The sequence below is a fragment of the Leuresthes tenuis genome, unplaced genomic scaffold (assembly GCF_036924035.1).
Source record: "Leuresthes tenuis unplaced genomic scaffold, fLeuTen1.0.hap1 SCAF_11, whole genome shotgun sequence".
Classification (NCBI taxonomy): domain Eukaryota; kingdom Metazoa; phylum Chordata; class Actinopteri; order Atheriniformes; family Atherinopsidae; genus Leuresthes; species Leuresthes tenuis.
The window spans coordinates 12,250,219-12,270,318 of NW_027325365.1; the positions used below are offsets into that span (position 1 = coordinate 12,250,219).

At 40.9% G+C, this 20,100-nt stretch overlaps 1 long non-coding RNA gene across 3 annotated transcripts in view; it reads left to right on the top strand.

Moving 5' to 3' along the window:
* Window positions 1-934: 934 nt before the first annotated feature.
* LOC140317920 (uncharacterized) overlaps window positions 935-20,100 on the top strand; it is an 88,093-nt gene continuing 68,927 nt past the window's right edge. For all 3 annotated transcript variants that reach the window (XR_011917804.1, XR_011917805.1, XR_011917806.1), the window contains exons 1-2: window positions 935-1,136; window positions 7,095-7,149. This is a non-coding gene — a long non-coding RNA (uncharacterized lncRNA). The remainder of the gene's footprint in view (window positions 1,137-7,094; window positions 7,150-20,100) is intronic.

Consider the following 20,100-nt stretch of genomic DNA (forward strand, 5'->3'; position numbering starts at 1 on the left):
AAGGACCAAGGTTTTGGAATGTTTTCAGCTCAATGTTTGGATCTCAGGCTCTCGGCACAAGGCTGGGGGCAGGTTGTAAGCACTAGGCACCACGCTGTTTTTCTGAACTTCACTCAACCCCTCAAATTCCTCTTCTTTGGCAGGAAATTGAAGTATTGTGAAGTATTGGCATGCTGATGGTCATCTATCACCAAGGCTTACACAAAAATGAGGGTAAGAGGAGACCTTCTTTAGATCAGAGATGGGATGCTGGGCCTGGGTTCAAAGGTAAAGAGGAGAGACCTGGGTGAGGAAAGAAGATAGCACTCTTGCAAGGACTCATTCTCAGACCAGCCTCTGTCACCCATCTTTCATTTCCCCTCAGTATGTCTGCTACACTGACAAATCAATCTCCTTCTGTGTCAACATTATAACTCTTACTCTTGAATGGGTGTCAGAAAAAGATTTCCTAAAGCTATGCATGACTTTAAAGCTTCAACAACAACGAGGAGCAGAGGCCAAACAGAAAAGGAGCAGTTCGTTTTAGGCGAAATAAGGGGCCGAATTAAGCTGCAGTCGTTTTGTGATCAGCTTTTATTCTGACATAAACAGGTGTCTGGAAAACTGACAAACTGTACTTTCCTTAAAGCAAGGTATTAAAATGGTTTAGTATAATAACACTGTCTTCATTGCATAATCGTAGCCGTAAATGCGTACAGCGTACCAGGAAATGAAGCTCGCCGGCGCATCATGGGGGGAGCAGGAAGATGTGGATGTGAGTGGTTATGTAAAAGTATAGAGCACAGTTAGAAAGATCCAGATGGCGTGAAAGCTGGCATTTTAAAAAGTAATGTGCTCCTTATTTGCGTTTGGATATTGCGCTTTTCTGTGACCTTGTGAACTTGGCTCGAAAATTCTCAGTTATGGCTCTCCGAACACCCCTCCACATCTCAGGGCTTATTTGTACAGGCTTACCCAAGCAGGAAGTGACATCAACGGGTCCAAACTAAAAATATGTCGCAGGACGAGCTGTCTAGGATGTCCAGGACCGGTATTTCTGAGGGAGGATGTCTCGCACCGGCTCTACAAAGTGATGCTCTCTGATGGATGCAGGAGAGCGCCACGCAGGCGAGACAGACAGACGCACGCGAGGCTGAGTGAGTCGCCTACTGACTGTGTGCCTCGGTGCCGTCACTTTCATTCATGCAAGTTCAGATATGGTGCCATACTTTGCCCCTGTCTGATCCGGTGACGCAGCGCGTAGCAGAGGCGATCAAGACTCGCTGTGGGAATTGAGGAATTTAGTCGGTGTCGCTCTAAAAAAAACAAAAAAAACAGGAGTTGAGATGTGTGGGTGCGACAGAGCGGAATACACATCTGTTTTGAATGGCAAGTGCATGACAGAGAAGAAGACTGAATGTGGGTTTAGTCAGCAATTTTCATACAATAAACTGGATGGACTGTTTACAGATTGATATATACCAATAACAACAGTTGAAAAGGCAGCTCATGTTAAGTCTAACAAGTTAGAGGTTTATCATTAAGCTGTGTAAGCGCCTCCTCAACACATGAATGATATCTATTTTTATCCACTTAGCGATTGTGTGTGTGTGTGTGTGTTGTCCTCGCTGGGGAGGCTCTGACAGAGTCTGCTGAGCGTTCAGACTGAGACCGCTGCAGTCACGTGGTGTCTGTTATTATCCACCCTCACGTTAGGTACTGGTTGTGTTGATGCAGCGTCACAGAGCGTGTTCTATAACCGAAGAAGAGGAAATTGTGCCACACACACATGTATGTGTATGTATATATATATATATATATATGCAGAATTACATTGTGTATTAATTTTTTTTATGTCGCTCTGCATATTTAGATTTTTTTGGATTAAATAGCATGAATGGACTTGAAATATAAATATCCAACTGCTCGGCAAATAAAGGAATGGCTTTGCTGTTAATGCCCAAACAAACAGACCAAAAATTTACATCGCATTTCACTAAAAAGTAGCAAACTTTAAAGCCTTCATAAACGTCACATAAATGCAGCCTGTCAAAGACAGATGTGCACCTGCTGTCAGGCTGACATGAGATTTGGAAGACACAGCTAGTCTCATGGTAATAGTTATTTGAAATGCAGAGATAAACCTAGCAATATCTTTATGTTAAATTGATATAATTGCTAGTGCCAGCTAATAGTGCAGATGTTAAATGTAACTGTTGAACTGTAATGTGAGCACTTTTAAGTACATGTTGATGTCTTACAGTGCAAACATGCTTTTACTGCGTGTCACGGCCGTCTCCTGTTTAAAAGGAAAGTGGTACACGACAACTAAAAGTGGTTTCCAAGGGCAAATTTGGCTGCATGGGGCCGCATAGCACTTTTTGGCACTTTGGCTTTTAACATATGTGAATTAACCCATTATAGGATAGCAGGAAAGCTAATTTGAATATCTCTAAAACTATTTGTGAGACTAAAGATCTTAGACTGACTGTAATTGACCCTCCCCATTGCGAAATAATGCATGAGCTGTACAGTAGTGCTATAACTGTATACATTTGGCACGTGCATCCCAGCAGCCTGTGGGATTACTGGTGTGTATAACTCATGCTGCTGTTGCCTGCCTGTCTGGAGTGATAGCTTCATTATTAATGGTTGCGTGTAGACAGCAGTTCTTAATCTCTAGGTTGAATGAGAAAGCCTGTGTTTCGGGAGGTAAATGTCTGTGCGTGGTCAGCCTGTTCTGGCCCTAAGGCATAAGAAAGAGGAACAACTGCTGAGGAAGACTTCAGGGTGGCAACAGCAGCTAAACGCCCTGTCCTGTTGTGGCATTTGTGGACAGTTTGAGGCCAGTGGTAATTAGTCAGACTGGACCCAGAAGAAGGGCCATATATCCTTAGTGGTGAAAGGGTCTTGGCAGGGGGTCTTTTGGCGCTCGACAGGTGCAGCATGAAGAAGGCGTCATGACTTTAGGGAATGGAAACCAGAGCTGAGGCTAAATGACAGCATCTCTGGCTTCTGGGGTCAGGCGCTGTCTTTCACCTCTTCAGCCTCCAAAAGACAGCCAAATCCTCTTCCTGCACTGACAGTGTATCAGTAAGTGCAGTATTACATAAATCTTTATGTGCATACAGGCAGCGTGTGTGTGTGTGTGTGAGTGTGACGCAGGGGTGGGAAGATCACAGAGGGATGTTTTGAGTTGAAGTAATCATCTGTTTTATTTAATCTGGCTCACACTTGCACAAAGAAATTGGGAACACTTTTAGGATAAACACCCATGTGTCCACTAGTATTATACAATATTCCTGGAGAAGCTTTGATCATTCAGCTGTGATGGCAGTGATAAAAAAGAAAAAAAATCGTCCTGACATGAAATGTTTTGGCATTTCGTTTTTGATGCCAAGGTGCTGCTCTGCACCAAAACTAGGAATAATCAGAAAAATAACTGTACCATGAATGGGACACACAACTTATTGTACTTGCCGTTAGAGGGAGGAAAAGCAGCGGTGCTGACCATGTCATGGTTTTTCTTGCTTCCTGGCAGTTCTGCTTGAACTCCATAATCCTGGTTACAGCCATTACAAATCCTGCTGTCTTGACTTTAGACCCCAGACAGGAGACAGGCTCTGCAACTTGGTTTCATTTAGCATTCCTCTGAGCTTTACGGGCAGGTGTTTAACATTACTGGCAGGATATTTATTGGTAACTTTAAAGGCAACTTTTTTGCTTACCTCTCAATTAGGCACACACACAAAAGCTGCACTGTAGGTGCAAGTACCCATTCATGCAAGCATGCAGACTTGCATAAAAACATAATAGGATGTTCCATATGCAACAAGTTCATGTTATCACTTCTGTCTTGAAGACTGTGGCACACTGAATGCCTTTTGAGGTATAAATACATGTCCTCAGAATCCACCCGTGACCATCTCCGTCTCTCTGCGTGCACCCCCTACTCCTCCACCTATTATGCCAAGTCAGTGTATGATGTAGGGCAAAGAGTTGGAGGCACGATGGGATGTGTGGCCTGTAATTACTGAAGCTTAGCAGGGCCAGTGGCTATGATGTGCAATTCTCAAATCAAGGTGCTGCCTGAAGTCTCAGCCAGCCAATGCCACTGTTGCCCTCTGCTACTTGATTGCTGGGAGCTGGGTGAACCATGTCAAGTGGCAGGCTGCAAAATGTGAAATCCCTGATAAAGCACAGAGCCCTAAAAAGCCATGAAGCTCTAGTAATTAGGAAAGTGATGGGGCCCGGGTTTGGGCATACTCAGCAGGCAGACAGCAGTCAGTGGTTACTCTTTTAATCTATCCCTATTTTAGTGTATGTGAGAAAGAGAGGAGAGGTGAATGTGTTTGTATATTTGACTTTTTTAATCTTGGATTTAGAGGGATTCACTAAACTCCAACAATGCACAACTGGTGGGTAGGTCAACAGAGCTCTAGATATGCTTAACCTAAATCCTCCTCGGTTGTCCTCTGACATAAATCATAAACCTACAGCACATCCTGCCCATGCTTCTCATGTTTCCCAGGGCCAGTTCCTTTGAAAATAATCTTAAACTCTCTGTAATGTGTCCAGCCAAAGTGAAGTCAGAATAATTCCTGATATTAATGGCAGTCCGATTTTTGAACAATTCTGGAGCCGCTGTAGCAGTTAAACGCATTCCTAGCTTTGTGGAGGCCATTATTTCTGCTTTTTAATCACCTCTCCGGCTTTTATAACCTCCCCAAGCCTTAGTGTGTGGCTACGGGGACCACATGTGGGCAGAGAGCAGGGCCCGTGTTTACCAAAAGTCACATTTTGGACCTGAGTGAGAGATGAAAGCAAAAATCGGTCACTTAAGAAATGACTTGAAAACGTAAGATTGAAAAAATATTTTTCGTATATCTTGTAAGTCAAAAGTGCTGTAGGAAACATACATCATAGATTATCTCAGTGCTGACACAAACATGCCTCTTGTGTGAATTACTGCTTTTACAGTACTACTGCTGTCTAATGAGAAACAGGGTGGTTTTAGTGCATCATATGCTTTAGAATAATTGATCTGAAGTCACAATGTCCTGCTTTTATTCTTTTCTGTCAGTGGTACAAACAAACAACACGAGTACATCTGGCATTGCTTTTCTTTGGAACCACCCTCTAAGCATCTCTATTATCTGCACTTGACAGTATCATAATAAATTCTCCATACTGCAATTTTTTCCGGCGTAGCTCATTCACCAGCAGCAGAATGTTTTGTAGCAGAATTATGCTTCCATCTTAGCCAATTTCCTAATTTTTATCCCTATTTTTCCCATGTCCAAGAGATTTTGCACTGACAAAAAGATGCTTTTTACACATGACAATAGTGTATATGTGATTTTTTCATACAAAAGCACACACTGCCCTGCATAGTCAGAATTTTAAGGATGCTTTTGTTTTGTTGACAAAATCCATGAAAGGGATTCTTCTTATACTCCCACAAGTTATTTTCCTAAGACATACATTTTTAACAGTAATCACAAATATGTCTACCCAGACAATATTTGTAAGGATCAGTCCATTGTTGTATTGTTTTTTTTTTAAATGAGATGTGTTGACAGCTTATGGAAAATAATGTCACCAACGTTTCAGATTTCCTTGATTTCTAGATTCAAGCAGCGTCATTTTGTCATTCAAATGATGTTGCAACAGTTTTCAAGCAGCATGCCTCTGTGTTACTGAATAAAACATCTGCATGTGGACAATTTGATGTGGGTGGGGCAGAGCAAAATAGACCTTGCTGTTTCTGCTATTCCATCCCCTCTCATTACCTGCTCCCAGGTGTTCAGAGCTGGAAAGGAGATGGAGAGGTGTGATTAAGCTGAAGAGATTTGTTGTTGAGCTGCCGTTCTGAGAGCTTCCTCTGCTTAGCTTAGCTCTTGGCTAACAGTCCACTTAATTCAGCTAGCCTTATAGTTTCAGACTTGCCGCTGACAGGATGTGTGAAGTGGCTTGTCTTGCTGATGGTTTAGTTACAGTTAACCGAAACACCTGGGTACTCAAACGCCAAACAGGCTCACTGCACTGTGACTGATGACATGTTGTCAGGCTTGGCTTGATCGCATAATTTACGCAGGTCACAGTCATGCATACAGTTTAGCTGGGTGGGAAAGAGGGGTGCACAGAGTCATTGCTTGTTTACCCTGTGCCTGATGGCCCCCTGCCAGCAGCTACAGCAATTATCACCTTGAAGGAATGTGGGACCCTCGTGTTAAATTTCCTTTGACCCCCCCTGTAGGAGCAGGTCAGGAGGTGGGCGCTCTCTCCAGGGGTGGTGGGCGTGGGGATGAGTGTGGGTGACAAAAGTCAGTTAGTGCAGGGTTTAGTACTGTGTGTGCTTATGTATGTGTCACAGTCTAGGAGACACCCTCTCCATTCTTGCAGACCCCCAACACAGTAAACAAGGTCTGCATGGTGTGTTTGCAAAGTAAATTGGCTTAGAAAGATCTTAATTTTACTTACAAAAACACCAACGGGAGTCTTTGAGCACACATGCAACAGAAAGTTTCATATATGAGTGTTATCTGAGGGTAACTTTCAGATTTCCCCTTTAGCTGAAGTTCAAAATGTTCAGTTTGTGCATCAAAAAAAGTTTCACAAGCTCTTAATAATTGTGTGAGAAAATGAGAAAGCCTCTATAAATTAGTCCAAACACTAGCATACAGTGATTAATTCTGCATTTGGGATTCCTTTGTTTGTTTGTGTCAAGCTGTTTTTAGTACATAAGTGTAAATTACAACTCTACAAGTAAGTGTAGGGTACTGTAAAGAGTGGTTGCTAATGTTCATGTGTGTGAGAAAAAGTAAGTGAAAAAATGGTGAGAGGAGTGTGGGTTTAGATATGAAAGGTCTATTTAATTTCATGCTTTTTGCTCTAGGAAGGCATTTAGATGTGAATGTACAAGTCTTTTCATTTTTCATATTTCAATTGACCTTAAATCCCTTTATGATTGTGAAGAAAATAGTGAAGAAATATTATCATATGCTGTAGGGAGTGAAGTCACCGTGGAAATCGATTGCGCATGGATCACTATTTTCTGACCATGTTTGATTTGAATTATCTGAGCTTATGCAGCTTTTTCCTCACTTTTACAGGCTCTCTATCATGGCTGCTGAAAAGGACACTACATACAGTCAAGTTATGGCTGAGGTAAGACACTAAAATCGTACACTTGCCCTCTGCTCTGTCTGCAACAGATGACAGTTTTGACATGCTATGTCAATAGTTTGTTGTGTGGTGTATTACTGAAGGTACATTCCCTGTGTTGAAATCACTTCAAAGTCAGGAGAAGACTTTAGTATCTTCTTGAGATGTCTTGCTGAATTTAACCTCAGTCACCCCGGGATCAGCAACTGTGCCTTGTCCTGAGTAGTCTATGTTAAGCTGTGCATTGATTAACTCCTCAGTGAGAGCAGCCACCCTTGAAATGTGAGGACCTTTACACGTTGTGACAAACCAAAGTATCCCTGCAGTGTCATCAGATTGTAGCGCCACTTCCAATTAGTGCTCATCTCAGACCCTTTTCACCATATCGGCAGGACAGAGGAACTGGAGTGGGCTTGGCTGCCATCTTTGTCCTGTCCCAAAGGTCCAAAATCTCTCATAATTTATTCATCCACATGCAAGCAGACTAAACAACACGCCCATCGTGTACCAAGACCATATGACACAGTTACGGTGGGGTAATGTGGAAAATGGAGGGACCACCTCAACCAACTCAAGCTTTTGCACTCTACAATCAGCACATCATCTGCACGTTCTTGTCAGGAGTTGTACCTCTCCAGGTTGTCATGGCAATATAATTTACTCTGTCAGAGGGGCTGTTCTTCTCTGTTTCAGATTGCACTGTAATATTGGAGGTGGCTGAATGGGAATGGGGTGGCAGGGTGCACTTCATTCTAGTCTGATAAGAAAAATTCTTTGAGAAGTATTGAACTTGAGAGAGCGTTTTGATCTCTGTTTGAATGCCAATGCATTTGGTCACATGTATGGATTGTAAAGCAGCTCTTTGTCTTTGTTTATTTAAACTGTTTTTTTATTGTGTTGCCTTCATCCTTCACATATTATTGTGTCATTTGCATCACCCTCATTCCTATGATAATTGCAGCTGTTGCAGGGTTTCTTTTTATTTGCCTGTGCTGTGTGTACTGGGGCAAACACAGCCAAACTCTCTAACTGTGGCTTTTTGTCTGCTCGACAGCCTGACTCTAAGTAAGCCCCTCTTGCTTTGCAGACTCCTGTCTCCCTCAGCACACTAACCGCTGCAGCACTCATCCATGAGCAACACACTCATTCACACACGCTTTCGCATGACTACACAAATGCACAAACAGGACTTCGGCCTCAACTGGCTCACGCACACAAAACACACTCAATTACTCACTCAGGAATTATCGTGGTAGTAAAACCAGAGAGGAAGGGTAGGAGAGACAGAGTGAGGGATGGGGGAAGGAGAGGGAGGGAAAAGGAGGGTAAATAACCCAACAGAAGAATTTTCTTCCCAAGCGTGTTTCAAACCCCGCCATGTCTGTGACCTGATCATGAGGACACATCTTTGTTCTGGCCTCTAAAGTACGCTTTATGTAAGACATTACAGTTTGAGAAGTTCTCTATATCAGCTAAAAACATTTTTCTTCTTTCCCCACATCATTTTTCACTAACATGGATGGAATTAAAGATTTATTTGTGCTGCAGGTGTTTGAATACAATGTTTTTTCTTGAAGTGGCTGTACAGCTTACTCATATTGTGCTTTGAAGGATGTGACAGACGTGTTCTTGAGTGTCTTGCTCTTCTGTTCTCACTTTTTTCTCCCTCTGTCTGTAATGTCCCCTACTCTTGCTATGTGTTTGTGTGCGTGTGTGTGTGTGTGTATGTGCTCTTTGGTCCGCTGCTTTGGCACAAAAAGGAAGACCAGGCCGCCCCGTTCTTTGTTTGGTTCTTGTAGGAAACAAGCAGCAAATTGTGGCTCAATGAGGCGTTGCTGTTTTGTAGGCTCTGATAAAGTGCAAACGAAACCGTCTGGGTTGCAGTGTTTTCCATTGTAGCTTGGCCTATGAATGTAGGTCTGTGTGATGGTTGGTTAGTGTTGAACATTAGGTAATTTAGAGTGGTTGTGGTTGTGGTTGGGGGGAGCAGGTCCATTCACGCAGCTTTAATATGTCACCAAGTGTTTGGAGTTGCTGTCCACTATGCTTAATTGTGAGGAGGGATGATTAGAGCCCTGCTTAAAACTCAAGGAGAGTTTTTATGTTAGCTTGTTTTCAGGAGCTTCAAAATCCCGAGACTGTAGAGTTCTCAGACAGAGCCAGCATGACACACTTGTCAAAGTGATCAGAGCAGGGCATATGTGTGTGGGTGTATTTATGTGCCTGTGGGAAATATCCAAGTTTTTACTTCAATGAATCCTTCAAACACCTGCAGCAACTACTCAGGTTGGAAATGAAAAAGGTGACTGACAGAATATGCAGTAATTTCATGAGGATATTACGGTCCTACAATTATTTATATATATCCATATCGATCAATATATATCCATACATATACTGTATTGTACAAAGTGTTGTTTTCAAGGGAAATTAGAATCAACAATGCAAGTCCACTCAACTTTTCTGTTATACTCACTTTCGTGAAGCTTGATATCTGTGATGTTTGGCTTAATTACAAAACACAGAAAATCGAACAATTCTAGTCATTTTAGTGACTAGATTCCAACAACACCTAAATGCTCAGGCAACAACAAATTGAGTTCATTAAGTCAAGCAAAATAAACACATGGCTTCGGAGATTGACAAAGGAAGAAGGTCTTGGGTGTGCCATCGCCCTTGTCTGAAGCAGTTAGGGGGCCCACATGAGCATTCTGGTCTCAAGAGGCTGTCAGGGTAATTATCTGCAAGGGTGCACATGTTGGAGTGTGTTTGTCAGAACGAGTGTGCTACTCTGTTTATGTCCACAAGGTGAGCACGGAATTGTTTGTAAGCATCCTGCTCCATGTGTTGGTCATCAGCCCCAAATGGGATGAAATGCACATCCACTCAACCTATGCTGCACTTCTTCTCACTTTGTGTGATCGCTGTGTGCCTTTCCAAACAAGCACATGTGGATTTACTCAATCTATTTCTTATTCCCCAGAGTTCAGAGACAGGATCTAAGAGTCTAAGAGGAGGAGCATGGCTAGGGGAAGAGGCTGAGGAGCCATCTTTGATATGAGCATGAGGCCCAACAACACAAAGCCCCATTCCCTGCTCCTCCATGTGGAAAATGGCAGGAGAGCAAGAGGAGGAGGGGAAGGAGGAAAAATGGGAGGAAAGTGGAGGAGGGAGCAACAATTAGTGGGATCTGCTAATCACCAGGGCAACTCTCATTAAATTGACATGTGAAGTTTGAATTCATTTAACAAGTCGATACGCAGTATAACAATGGACCAGTTGAAGGTTGGAGGTCTGCAAGTGGAAACCAGGGAGGCGAAGCGGCAGCTGAGGGCTGAGGCCAAGGTCTTTGTTAGTAGTAGCAATGTTGTGGGGTAGAAAGGTTGTCTACAAGGAGATTATAACCCATTACGCTTTTGACCCTTCTGGATAAGTTTCTTCATGGCCTCTCTTGGATGATAACACAGAGGTGGCACAGACCAAAGCAAGGACTTTTATGTGTTTGTGTATGTTTTTGTTATTATTTTCAGCTGAAGCCAGATTGAGTAAACAATTATTTATACCACAATAAACCTGGGCCTAATAATTCCAATGGCTTGGAAGAGAAAAAACACAAAAGAAGCTGGGCAGGGGGAAAAACTGCAGTCTGTTCATTCCTGCTCTTACAGAAATCAATAAGCTATTTGAGGTCATCAGAAAGAAGCATCACTGTCAACAAGCACACAAGCTCTTACTGCTACCTCACAGGGGGGACTGGGAAAGGATCCCAACCTTTAACTTATAGATTATTTTAGCTGGTCTCTTTTTTCAGAAAGGATCACCCATGGTGAATATAAATATTTTTATGATATAAATTCACATTTGCGAAAACCGTTTTCAGCTTCCCGCAGCAGGGTGCATATTTCTAAGCCTTAATTGTTGTGACTTTATTGGTCCTCCAACTTTACAGAATAAGCTTAAAATAGTTATTTATCAAATTTTGACAGGGTTAGGGTTTCAAGTTTACAGTTAGGCTTGCATATTCCACACTGATGTGACTCAGAACTGTGGAAACACAGAAATCCAATCATCAATTTCAATTTTCAAATTTGATTTGTGTCATTTCAGCATGGGGTCCTAGACTGGCTATTATACCTGTTCATTACGCACATGCTGAGCGTTGTCTTAATGAACCTGCAGCGCAAATACAGCACTGCCAGTGATAACTGCTAACACAGCAAAAGCTTGCTCCCTAGCTTTTCTTGTCTTTCTCAAACTTTTCCTAAATAGCTGGTCATATATTTGCTGTTTTCTAGTGCCAAATGTCAACCCATAGTTTCCATTTCAGAATTGTTTGTGTCTCAAGGCAATAGTGGTCTCAGAAAGATAATGTTGTCTCTTGGTATTGTTGATACAAAGCAAAAAGATACACATTCATGCAATTTCAGTGCGCATCTCGTACATATAGAAAGTCAAACATTTGTGGTTGTGATTGTAAACCATCAAATCTGATATGTAGCAAATTTTGTGGCAGGTAACGAGAATAAAGACTTTAGATGTGTTAACTTTGGCTGGTTGCAGCTGACCTAATGGTACACATGAGCTGCCCGTAACTGAATACTTTGCTGGATGAGGCATAAACACTGCATTCAGGCTTCACAAACTTTACTAGCATAACTAAATTCCCAACAATTGCCTTTCACAGGAATACTTCAGAATACTTCAGAGCAACACCTTCTTTTTTTATTTCTAGCTGTTTTATTGATAACTATAAAGTTGAGGATGCTATCAAATCTAATTATAAAGAAAATGGAAATAAAGAAAGTAAAAGCTTTATGATTTCGACCCACAAGGGTAATGTTTCTTGAACTAAATAGTTTTTAAAGCTTTCCTGCTGGGAATGAAAATCATAGTGTTTTGTCCTCAAATGTACAAAGAATGAGCTCCTTGAAGGAGAGATCTTCTAAAACGCATTTTCTTTTGGAATAGATAAGGATTAGAGATCTGAAACTGAAAACAAATTATATGTCGTATGTGACATTGAAGCCTTAAACCAATCAGGACCTAGCTGTATCTTTACAAAAGTGCTTCCCAACTGATGCGACTATAGCACCTAACTTTGCCTGAATGGGGCACTGTGAGGTTTTAATGTCATGTTAGGTGATGACATTCTATGGCATCAATGAAAATGAGAAAAGGTTTTTCTCCAGCATGGAATACTTCAAGACCATCATGCACAATGTCATTCACTGCACAGGGTCACTGAGTCAAATGCACCTTTTGTTTGACTGTTTACCTTTAAGTAAGGGCACTAATTATTCAGGGAATATTGTTTCACTTACCATTTAGCGCATGATATCTCTATTCAGAAGTTAATGTAGAGCTTACATAGTCAGACGAGAGTACCAAAAAAAATAAATATCTTAAATTTTCTCAAAAGTAGTGGTACATTCCTCTGGAAAGAAATCCATTAAAGGAGTTTGAAATGGCTGACTTTGGTTTGGCACTGTCTGGGTCTAAAGCTGAGTGTAGCAGAGAGCATAGGTAAGAAAAGCAGACTTGTTAAAGATGCAAATTTAGTCAATCTTTATAAACAAATTACACAACACAATTTTTTTCACCCCACACTAGTTATGTGTTTGGATACAATAATACCAAATACATTATATGAAAACTGGCTATTGTGGATGATGTGTGTCTCACTCTGAAGAGAAGCCGGCAAGAGAGAATATTACATAACCTTTGTCGTATGTTATGGAAGGTCCCTAATAGGAATAGCTCTAAAAAAAAACAACAGGAAACACAAGCTGCCACTTACATTTACTTTGTCTTTTAGCAGAGGCTTTCATCCAAAGTAACTTACAAGTGAGGAACAGCATTCAAGCTTCAGTAGATTAAGAAACCTTGGCTAGTAGATTAAGAAACCTTGGCCAATAGATTAAGAAACCTTGGCCTATTGCTAAATCTGTGCTAAATCTGTTTGAATAACAGAGTAGAACAGGTACAGAAGTGAAAAGTAAGTGTAGGTTATCAAACTAATCATAACTAAGACTTGATTTCACCAAATCGTTCAGTGCTCTGTAACCACTTCCAGATTCCAAAGGGCGCTCCAGATCATTCCAGATTTTATTCTGACAATATTTCCTCCTCACAGATGATTCAACGCTATCCTTCCAGGTTTTGGTAATTTGTTGGAGAATTCTTAGTCCAGTTTCAGTAGTTGCAGCAATCTTTGTGCTTGTTTTGTTTGGTTGATGTAAGGCATTGCTCTGGCCCTTCTGAAACAGAGTAGCATCTTTTCAGTGACCACAGGATGTGGTCATTTAAGGTGTTAGTTAGGGTTAAATAACTTGTTGCCAGTTGAAATGTATTATTTACTGCATAATTTTTTTCAATGTTTATCTCTTACCTAATTGCTTAGTTAAGTCCAGGCGGTGGCTTTGTTTTTGACCAAACTGTGTATTTGTTTGTATCCAACCTGATTGAATGCCTGCATTTCTTGCTGTTTCAGTCTTTATTGTGTCTTTGTCCCATGTGTAACAGATTGCAAGGGTTGAAAACTGTAAAACAAAATAAGTTCCTTAAGTTTTGTGCTTAATTCTGACAGATGCTGGTTTGGCTCGAGTTGACTGACACCTGCGGTTTTAAGCCGTATCACCAGTGAGTCTCATCCACTTTAAGAAAACTGTAAACAGCCCAACATCACTAAGCTCAAACCGTGCTTACCCCACATCCCTGTGGCTTTTCCATAAACTTTATCCTTGTTTAGCAGTGTTTTAAAAGAAACCCTCCATATTACGACAGTTTCTGTCACAACCGTGTGTTTTTTTAATCTCCATGCTAACAGATAGTTCCATTGTCCAGGGTGACTTTGTTGAAGTGGCAGAGAGTCAAAGGGACTCAGGATACTTCTAAGTCTTTCAGTGCAGAGAGTAATCCTCTTCCTTTATCTCTCTGGCTGATCTGGTTGTGTGTGAATGACTGCCTGCTTGTCTATAGATCTTAGTCACGTTTCCTCTCACTCTCTTATTCTCTCGTGTTTGTCTGTTGTTGTGTCCCTCTCTTTTCCAGTGATCAGCACTCTATTAGTGTTCATCATCTTTGTTTTGTATGAGGGGAGCTATGGTCTTTGATATAATTCTCTACCCTTTTAATGATAGACAAATGTCTCTTTGACACATATGCACACATAGATGCAATCTTGCAGCACACACCAGACAGGCAACTTGGATTATGTCCAAGAATCACAGCTGGATTGGTGTGTATACTGTGGATATGTGTGTTGGGGGTTGGGAAGTGGGCTGCATCTGGGATGTTTGATTGGCCCACTGGCATTCGAGCCAGACAAGATGCTGATTGGATAGCTGGATGTAGACTAGCGTGCAGGTTTCTGTGTGCCATGCAGCTTTGCCTCCCAGTGTGCCGGCCAATAGCTCCGCATATTGGATGCATTACAGATTAGAGCCAATGCAACTGTGTGCACATAAATGTGTGTGTGCATTTACAAGGGAGTTTGTGTGTCTACCCATCTCATCTGTGCAAGAGCACTTTCATCCTCTATGAACAAATCTGCACTGTCTCAGTGATCACAAAATGCATTTGCCTCTTCCAGACTAATCATTAATTATTAACGGCAGATTTGACTTGCATCCCAGATCGATGCAGAAGCTACCCACAAGTACATGGTTAAGATTTATCTTATGTCCGTTTTCAAATGATCATATGCAGGATTTAATTGAATATTCCTTATGATAACGGTTGGCAGTTTCTACATAATTCATCGCCGTTTGTGACCTCATCAAGTTCAAGTCTATCCAAGCAATCATTTTCAAACTTCATCATATGATCACATGAGTTGAGATGCACTGATGGGTGGATTTTTTTTTGTCATGTTGTAATCTGCTTGAAATAAATCTTCTTAAATGTCACAAACTTAGGATAAGGCAGGCTTGTTTATATTTTATTGTCATTTATTTTTTGTCCCTAATTTCTGGTCTAGTAGTTGCAACGAATTACTCCTTTGATTCCAACAGTTAAGAGAGGTGTTCGCCATTAGAAACCACGGCTTCTTGATGCTTTGTTTACTGTTCAGGTTTTTCTTCTGCTTTTTATCTATATCAGTTAGTCTGCTTATTTTCCTTCTCCTGGTGCATGAGCTGGTTAGAAGTGCTGATGATGGGGAAGGGAGGAGCATGTTTCCTGAATAAAGGAAGAGGAAGTGTAACCATAACACAATGGTGATATTTTAGAGCTTCTGAGATTTTCATTTTTCTATTATTTTATTTCAGTTAATTGTTGACAAGATGAATGACCCAAAGAGAAAAGTCCAACAGCAATATTTTGCAGGTTAATAAACAGTCTTTAATAAAAAATTATTTAGTTGTATTAGTGACTATAATCACCATTAAGAATTGCATAGATGCTTGGCTATTGATAAAACACTGATGTGTTTGTGTGAGCGATATGATTGAGGTGGGTGTAAATCATGCTATTGCTGCTGGATCTGAGCGGCATTTTAGTGGTGTGCAAACACCATGCACTGGCCCGGTAATGCTGCTACTAGAAATGTGCACTCAAGTCACATGATATGGACACGAGGCAGACTTGAGTCACAAATTTGTTGGATGTAGACATGACTTGACAAAATCCAAAAGCCTTGATAGCAGTGACTCAAAACTTCAATTAGGAAACTCTTGATACATTATGTCAAGCCCAAAGATGAAAGAGTTTGTTATTTAAAAAGCAGGGAACAAATCAATTATCTTCGCGAAGTAACTAAATTTCCTGCAAATGAACATTCCAACAATTTACGGATCCACAACAGCATCCAATCAAGTTTCATGAAATAAATACACATTTTAAAAAGCATTTTCAATTTGTTTAGATTTATGTTATTTAGACCATGGAGTGATAGTATATTATCACTCCATAGTTACAGTGGCATTAATTAAGTTAAAAAAAGGGCATCAACATTTTTGACCAATAAACTGCCCATTTTGAGTAAAGCTGGTATTTTGGAAGGGAAGGGCTCAAAGAGACAGATGGTAAAGCTGCGATGAAGCGCTGCTCTACAGTACAAGAAAAAATCATTGACAATGACATCATGCTCATGAACCTACACATGAGCACAGGCCTGCTTTTTAACATCAGTGTGAATTAGTTCCCCTTCACATTTTGCATGTGTGACTTTGAATTAGAACTTTGCCTTCATTCTTACCAAAGTTATGAGTAAAATTGTTGCGAAAATGTAGCGATAGCTCTGAAAAGTTCCTCTTTTTGCTTGACCTTTTTAACTTGCCATTAGATTATAGAGTTAAAAATAGGGGAAAATGGAAAAGTCAAGAGGGAAAAGTAAGAATAACACACAGAGGAGGGAAGAAAGAAGACATAAAGAATACTGATGAACAGTTGCTTACTCATCTCTGTGACAGTGTTGCCTATTAGCGGTCTTAACTCTATTATTACACTTGTCAACACCACTGTAATTGATGCAAGTGTCGGACAATGAGGATTACAATACACGAGACACACATGCATTAGAAAACAAATAAAATGTGCACTCGCACACACTGCCCATATGGACATGCAGAAACAGAACAACAGACACGCATGCATATTCACACACAAAAACAGTTGCACCATCAGCACGGCTGCACATGCTACATAGTAGCTGCTTATTGAGAGCATGGCAGCTCTGTCAACCCCAGACGGCTCTCCTCTGCCCACCTGTCAAAAAAACTGTGAGCAGAATTCACCTGGCTGGTGTCTCAATCTTCTTCAGCGCTTAGCTTAGCTTATACCAGCCATCTGGCTCAGCAGCTCTGCTTACCTCTCTCACTCTCCCGCCTCCTCCGTCTTTACAAACTCTCACTCTCTTTTTAGTCTTTTTAAAGCATGTCAGCAGTTACCCGGCACAGTGGTCTTAGTGAGGCTGCTAACGTGGCTAAGTGTCCCTCTTCTTCTCAGTTAGTGGGTGCCGTAATTCTATGTGTGTGAGTGTGCTTCACAGATGGCAATGGGAGGGGAGGGAGAATTGGAGGGGGTGATGGAGAGATCTGTCTAAGGCTCCAGCAGCTCTCAGGCAAGGCGGTCTGTCTGCGGGCATCTGCACTGGCAGCCCCTCATCTCCCTCCCCCTTTTCCCATCCACCATCACTACGACTACCTCTCCCGCCAGTGCCATAACTTGGCAACAGCCCACATTGGAGCACAGTTGCTGAAAGATGACTCCTCTTGACCTCAGATGTGCTACATCACCCCAGAGGGTGATTATTTTGATGAATGATAGGGGTGAATTATGCATTATGTTGCACTTGGGGAAGCACAAACTGTAAGGAAGGAGAGGCAAAAAGACTCTCAGAAAGGAGGGCCTGTGTGAGTGAGTGCACATCTCTACACATCTGCATATGCGTGCTTATTGGACTTTTTTTGTGGAGTTAAAGTTCAGCAAGTGCACCAGAGCTTGCAGTTCAGCTCTTTGACAATTTGACCTTCTTGTCCAGAGGTGTCATCTACAAAGACTATAAAAACTCTTAAGTCGAATGTAGAGTGTTGAGTCGGCCTATTTGTTTCAGAATACATTGCAAAGGATAACAGTTTTTAGTTATGGTTGAATTCATGAATAATTTAGAATATACTTCACAGACATGCATCCAGTTACAAAATGATGTATGTTGATATTCTCCTGGAATATCCACATTGGAGCAATACAGTCCTGCCTGGCTCAGATGATGCAGCAGCACAGAGAAGGGTCTGACACATCTGTTCCTGAGAAATTCATTGAGGTTTGGGCAGTGGAGGTGTTGGTATGCACTGATTAGAGCAAGGCTGTCTTTACCCAAACGCCGGGTTTCCATAAACTGTTTACTAAGAAGGCTGTTGCCATGGTTTTCCATGATCCAATCAGTCTTTTTTGACCACTTAGCTTTATTTATTCCTAAAAAAAAAAAACATGCCTTCTGCATCAACCAACTGTTGTACCCCTCAGACCAATTGTTCTAAATCATGTATATACTGAATTTCATTCATCTGCATGATAGCAAGCTTGGATGATGATTTGAGTCTGATTGGATGAGCTTTGGAGAAAAAGCCTTTACAAGCTGACACCTTTGGCTCATGGGTGGCTGAGAAACAGAGGCTTTGATGAGAAAAATATATAGCTATCATAATAGCCTGCTAACACACTTGGTGTGTGTGGTGGACCTCCAGTTAGTAGCGCACGCTTGCCAGGTTTTTTTGATCTCCCTTGAAAATGACATTTTTCAGAAAACTTACCTTAATGACACCCCCGGGCAAGATATGATAAAAGTGAGATAAGATTAGATAGTTTTCTTTACAACCAAAATTGTCTTTCCACTGATCTTGTATGTCTGCTCTCTTTTATTCTTTTATCCGTTCAGTCCCCCACCCTCTCTGTATTTCTTTTCTTATTTTCTGCTTTAATAACCAACTAGAACTCGTTTTCAGATCTGACAATGGCAAAGCAGCACAAACATGAGGCAGCTCTCAGAGGTAAAGTCACACCATAGGAGTGGATTTATGCTCAGCCTGTCAGTGAGGTCACGTTTTTTTTTTCTCCTATAGGTTAAATCTGTAGTGTTTAACAGTCGTATGAGCTGTTTAAGTCGACCCTTTGCGCCTCTCTTCACAGGAAGCCGCAACCCCTGAATTGGATTACAGCTAATTAAATGCTAAACACACGTGTAGAGTCAACAGACAGAGGTGTTTTATACCCCCATTCCCTGCCTTTGTCTTATTACTTCTCCACAGGAGCAGCTGTACTTTGACTTGGTCTTAACATTCCGCACAAGTTACGAGTATCTAATCCTTCAGGAAACCTGGATACAACTTGAGTTACCTGCCTGATGGGAAGTTTGATTGTGAGTCAAGGAACAAAATTTGGAATTCATTTTTGGACATCCTTGATTTCAACTTATAAACGATATTGCTTTAAATAGAAAAATACCCAAAACGGTGTCAGAGATCGTTTTGCATGTTTCTATCAATGTGTTTTGTTCACATTTTGAATTCTCAAGTTAGACCACGTTGAATAAAAATTCAACATTTTCAAAAACTTTATATTTTGCAAAAAAGGTTTTACGCTCTTTAGAGGTATATTTAGTTGGTTTAAACTTTTTTTTTTGCAGATAAGAGAGGTGGCTTTTGAGAAAAAAAACTTTTCATTTTCTCATATGAATGATCACATGAGAAAATTAAATGGCAGATGTTTCCATGTTAATTCTCAATAATGAATTTGTCCAGTAAAAGTAATCACAACTTCCTTAAAACCTCTATATGCCCAAACCTGCAAACTTTGTTTTGATTTTGACATCTTGTTTCAATTTTGTGACTCTTGTTTCATACAGTCAAGCACAGAGTCGTCTATCCCAAAACTTGTTTTGACATATGTACTGCAGTCTTTAAATTTTAAGGACATGTTCTGTTTTGACAGCATGTGTAGTGTTTAGTTATCTTTTTGCTATCTTTAGCTAGTTACCCAGGAGTAACTCTTGACAATGACTGAATATAGCACTCAATCGTCCTGAGAGCGCTTTCCAAAAGTGTTTTGGTAGAGTGAGGTTGTGTGCAGATAAGAATTCTTACTTCATACTGTTTTCTACTGACCTGTAGGTTGCTTTCTGTTTTTTCAGTAATATCAATATCAATTGTCGATGTTACAATGGGTATCAAAGCGGCGTGATTTCCACAGCATGGCTTGTCTTGCATCATGGCCTTCCTTATGTGCACTTATCCAAAGTGCCAATACAAAATATTCGTATTTATGTTGTCACACTACATTTCCAACAGAAAATCTCTTGCTATGACTTGCATGTCAAGAAAATCTTCACCTGACTCTTATGTGCAAGAAAACTTTTAGTTTACTTGCTTCAAATCAAGTAACCGAAATGTACCTGATGCACCTTTTGTTTTTAACAACATCTAAAAAATTAGCCTCAGATTCTCTTGCATTCAGTCT